Source organism: Marmota flaviventris, chromosome X (assembly GCF_047511675.1).
Source record: "Marmota flaviventris isolate mMarFla1 chromosome X, mMarFla1.hap1, whole genome shotgun sequence".
Classification (NCBI taxonomy): domain Eukaryota; kingdom Metazoa; phylum Chordata; class Mammalia; order Rodentia; family Sciuridae; genus Marmota; species Marmota flaviventris.
In genome coordinates this window covers 64,829,130-64,835,035 of record NC_092518.1, presented here as the reverse complement: position 1 = coordinate 64,835,035, position 5,906 = coordinate 64,829,130, and positions in this window count along the sequence as shown.

Sequence of the window (5,906 nt, the reverse complement as noted above, 5' to 3'; positions counted from 1 at the left end):
GAAATTCTGATTTACTCTACTCATAAAAGCAATCATCAAGAATACAAAAAACAATAAAAGCTGTTAAGAATACAAGGGGAAAAAAACTTATACATTACTGATGGGAATGTAAATTATTATAGCCATTATAGAAATCAGTATGTAGTTTCTTCAAGAAACTAAAAATTGAGATACCATATAATGCAACTATGACAGTCCTCAGTTTTATCAAAAAGAATTAAAGATGCCATACTTTAGAAATAGATGCACTCCCATATTTATGGCACCACAATTCACAATAGCCAAGTTATTGAACTAGACTAGGTGTTCACAAACAGATGAGTGGTAAAGAAATGTAGTACATATACACAATGGAATTTTATTAAACTATAGGAAAGAATAAAATTGTCATTTGCAAGAAAATGTATGGAATTGGAGAGCATCATGCTGAGTGGAAAAATCAGACTCAGAAAGATAAGGGTCAGATGTTTCCTCTCATATGTGGAAACTGGAAAGAAAAATGAAAAAAAAAAAAAAAAGGACATTATGTAAGTTCTCTTCAAGACCTACCTGAACCACCTTTTGTTTGTTTCTAGGTATAAATAGACTTGAGTCCCAGAATGTCCCTAAAACTGAAATATAAAAGGTGAGTCTAGGGCTGGAGTTGTGACTCAGAGGTAGAGTGCTCACCTGGCATGCGTGAGACACCGGGTTTGATCCTCAGCACCATATAAATGTAAAATAAAGATATTGTGTTACCTAAAACTTAAGAATTGATATTTTAAAAGGTGAGTCTACTATGCCTCAAATGAACTACTTGAGATTACTAATTTATACAAACTAAAATTCATGCAACATTTGGGGAATGGATATTAAGTGTATCAATAATGGTAGAAGGACATAAATTTGGAGAGGGCTGCATTTATTGGCCTCTCATTAAGCTGAGACCCATTAAGCTGAGATTCTACATTAATGTTGCAGCTCAGGGAATTAGGGCTCTACCAGCTTGGTTGGTTGACTGAAATATGGATCAAAACTGGTCCACTATGAGTAAATTGGAAATGCCCAATCTTTATTGGCTTAATTTAGAGGAAAACATTCAAATTCTTGGGAGAATTGGAATGTTATAGTGGATTTATCATTTAAGACTCATGCTATGTGGGTGCAGAAGATATGCCTTTCACCTATACTTAGGGATAAAAATTCATGTGGAAAACTAAAACATCCTCTAGATTTATTGGTAAGACATATGCTTTTCAGAGGATGAGAAATAAGCCTAACTAAAATTCAGCAACATTTTATCTCAGTAAAGTTTCTAGAGGCCCAGTAGTGTGGGATATGTCAAGAGATGCTTCCTCAGGTGAAAGATAAGTTGTTGAATCTGGAGCCTCCTGTAACCAAGAAAGAGATAAAATACCTAGTGGACCTAATTGGATTTCCGAGACAACATATTCCTCATGTGAGTGTGTTGCTCTAGCCCATTTAATGAGTGATCTGAAAAGCTGCTAGCTTTGAGTGCAACCCAGAATAAGTAAAGGTTTTCAATGGGTCTAAGATTTAATACAAGCACATGGTGCCCCAGATGCCAGACATGGAGGTACAGGATTTAATATTTGTTCTGATGGGTTTGGTTTTGCTTTAGTCTGATACTTTCTATCTCCCATGTCTCCCTTTTAGAATGGGAACAAAATGTGTGTATATACCTTTTTATTTTTATAGAGATTCACAACTAAGCTTGTCTTAAGTCTCAGGGTATAATTTGAACTTGGACTTTTGTGCAATGCTGGAACTCTTAAGAATTTATGGACTCTTGGGGATGGACTGAATGCCCTTTGAATAAAAAGAGGTACATGAACATTTGGGGATAATAGGTAGAATGTTAGACTGGATCTATAGTGTTCCCCAAAGGCTCATGTGTTAGAAGCTTGATGGTTAGCCTGGGTGCTATTGGAAGGTGACAGAATATTTAGGAGATAAAATGAAGTTAAAAGTCATTGGGTAAGTACCATTGAAGGAATACTGGGGAACCCTCTCCCATTGATTCCTGGTCACCATGAGGTGAGCAACTTTACTCTGCTATGTGTTCTCCACCATGAGGTTGTTCCTCAACACAGGCCCAAAGGCAACGGCATTAAGTAACCATAGACTGAGGCCTCTGAAACTATAAGCTAAAATAAATATTTCAACCTAAAGGTTGATTATCTTTGGTATTTTCTTACAGGAATGTAAATCTTACTAACACATCCAGTCACTTCAGACATTGTCCAATAGATTTATGAAAAAAGTAGCCAGGAATGAAACTTTGGGCCATTCCACCAGACATAAAATAATGAACAGCTGAAATACTTAGTGAAGGTAACAGGAACACAGAATGTGTAATAGAAGAAGGCATTTATAAATACCAACTCCCACCATGTAACCAGTTACAGGAATGAGGACTATGATTGTCATAAGCATTACAACTTTAATTTTATATAAATATTTGAATGTCTATGTTTATATATAAATATGTGTAATATATACATGTATGTGTATATATATATATATATATATATATATATATATATATATATATATATATCAAAATCTCTTCTTTTCCTTCCTCTTATATTCATACATTATGTAATATGTTTTGATTTTATATTGGTGTTTAAATATTTCTAATTTTATATAAAATTGTTTAAGTTATAGGCTATAAAAGAAGAGTAAATATCACTGAAGGACTTTACCTCCTCTGTTGGGGAAGGAATCAATATATTTTGCTAGAGTGCAGGATAGTTTTATCAAGTTAAGCAGACATATGACCTTATTTTATCTTCATTTGGAGATTAAGTATGGTTTATGAACCTTCAGATGGGTGCCAAGTTGAGAAGGTATAGACAAATGATAATTAATTTTGTGTGAACTTGCTTGAGTTAATGGAATGCCCAGATACCTGGTAAAGCATTATTTCTGGGTGTGTTTGTGAGAGTGTTTCTGGAAGAGGTTAGCATTTGAATCAGTACATCTAGTAAAGAAGATATGCCTTCATCAATGTGGGTGAGTATCATCATATCTATTGAGGGTACCAGTAGAAGAAAAAGGATGAGGAAGGATAAATTATCTCCCTCCCTCTTATTGAAATTAGATGTTCATCTTCTCCTTCCCTTAGACCTAGAATATCCTGATTTGGGGGTCTTTAGACTCTGGTACATATATACTAGCATTGTTGGTCATGATCTACCCTGTTCTCAGAACTTCAGCCTTGATGCTGAATTATACCACCAGTTTTCCTGGTTTTCCAGCCTGCAGAGAGTATATGGTGGGATTTCTTAGCTTTTTTGATTGTGTGAACAAATTTCTATAATAAATCTTTTCTTATATATCCACATATATCTTATTGGTTCTGTTTTTATGGACAACCCTAATACGATTGCTATTACCATGCATGGTCCCCTACTTATTAACATCTTCCACGTTTGTAACAGAAGACATCATGCCTATACAATTCCCTACTCATAATACTGTATTGGTCTTTTGCCAGGAAAGGTCAGAGCTATAGAACCATCAAATTCCTTCAGCCTTCACAAAATCCTTCACTAAATACACTGCTGTTTCATCCTTCTCTAGTCACTTCACATGGTATGAAAATTCAGCACATAATTTAGCAACTTAGGAGAAAAGCAGATTCATACACACACACACACACACACACACACACACACACACACACACATTGGGTTTCTATACCAGTGTGCTGGGATGTGGTCCTTGGAGTGTTTGGTATGTAAACATGATGACTCCTAAAGAATATTGAGAGTTTACTTTGGGCCTTATGACGGAACCTGTGCTTTTGGAGTTTTTGTGTTAAAGCAGAGAGGACAGCTGAGAAGGCAGATGGAAATCTTAGCATGTGAAAATGCAGCATCCTTGAGAATTTGCCTCATACTGAGAGTTAATGCATGTTAGGACTTCATATCAAATGTCCTTCATGCTGAAACTTTTACTGATGCTATTTAGCCATGGCCAAATGTAATTTTATCAACAAATCCAGGTTTACTCTTAGTAGTTGTGAAGAATGGGAAAAAAATTGGAAACTTTGCAACTTACTTTAGACTATGCAATAAGTTGGTAAAAGACAATTTTCCAGTTGTCTTTCCAGACTTGAAATGAACTATTAATTAAGGTGTTCTTGTGTGAAGAGGGTAGAAAGGATCATCTTGAAAGAATATTTCCTTTGATAAGTCTCTCTGATTAGTCTAGTGAGAAGAACACTTTTAATGAACAGCTTTTAAGCTTTAGAGAGAGAGAGAAGTGATTATGTATTTTTCAAGTATCTTCTTCAATATGATCTCTCATCAAAGTTTCTTCTTGTTTTCCTTTAATCTACTTTCTCTAGTAGAACTACCTTTTCTCTTTCACTTGAAATAACTTTGCTAATTATAAAAGTTACTCACTTTCAATGAGAAAATATTTTCAGATTCAATGAAGCAAAATAGAAGACATAAAAAGAGGAACAAAGCAAGAAAACAAGCAAGAAGAAAGGAAAAAGAGGCAAAAGTACAAATCACTATTTTATTGTGCATGCATTCATGGAAATAATTAAAGTTTGAAATATAATGTTTGGGTTGGGGTTGTGGCTCAGTGGTAGAGCACTTTCCTAGCTCGTGTGAGGCCCTGGGCTTGATCCTCAGCACCACATAAAAATAAAGAAATAAAATTAAGGTATTAAAAAAGAAATATAATGTCTATGTTTTATAAGCTGTCCTACTAACAGTATACCGTGAATATTTCTCCCTATGTAAATAATATCTACACACAATGCCATTTTAAATGACTGCATACTATTTATTCTCTCAATTATGCAGATCACAATTGAAACTACTATTTAAATTGTCACAAATATTTTATTCTTATAAACTAATCGATGATAAGCATGTTTGTAGATAAATTGGTATGTATCCTTTATTATTTCTATAAGCTAAATTATTACTTCAATTAAAGTCAAATGTGAAAATTGTTATTTTAAGGGTTTTTAAAATGTAAACCTTACCTTGCAAGGAACATTATTTTTATAGTGCTTTACCATTTACAAAGGGTTATGTTATAAATTCATTGAACACTTACTAAAACCCTGAGACAGGTTGTTGCTGTCTCCCTTTTGCTGATTAGGGAAAAAAACTCAGAGAAGTGAAGTGAAGTGAAGTAAACCCAATGTTAGAAAGTCAATAAGACTCAGATTATCTGTTCCAAATTATGTGTTCTTTTCATGATGTCATAGTCTGTGGTTTTTGGTTTCTACATTTTAGGTCTTCTCAAAATGCAGTACATTATACCTTAATCATCTCCAAATCTTAATGATGTAATTCATCAGATGCTTTCTTGCTCCCAACTTAACATTAAACTATTTGTTATTAAAACCTTAAAATTAACATCTCTACTGTGGTGATAAAGATTGTGAGAATATACAAATTTGGAATCTGTCAACACTTTCGACATTGTTTAATATTTTTCTTTTAAAATCTTGTCCAGGGATGGAGTTATGACTCAGTGGTAGAGCGCTTGCCTTGAATGTATGAAGCCCTGTGTTCGGTCCTCAGTACCACATATAAATAAATAAAACAAAAGATTTATTTATATAAATAAATAAAACAAACAAACAATATATATATGTATATATGTATATATATATATATATATGTATATATATATATATATATATATATATATATATATATATATATATATCTTGTCCAATTGTTGAGATCCACAAATGAGAATGTCATTATTTTAATGTGCATGCCTAAAGATTGCTTCCATAGTCTCTTCCCTTTATTCTTTGTTCCAAGTAACTTTTGTGTCTATCTCTGCTTTATTCTCTTTCTATGACTTGCTTTCTGAATCTCACTATGTCTGTTTCTTTTTCTCTCTTTCTTATGCACATGCAA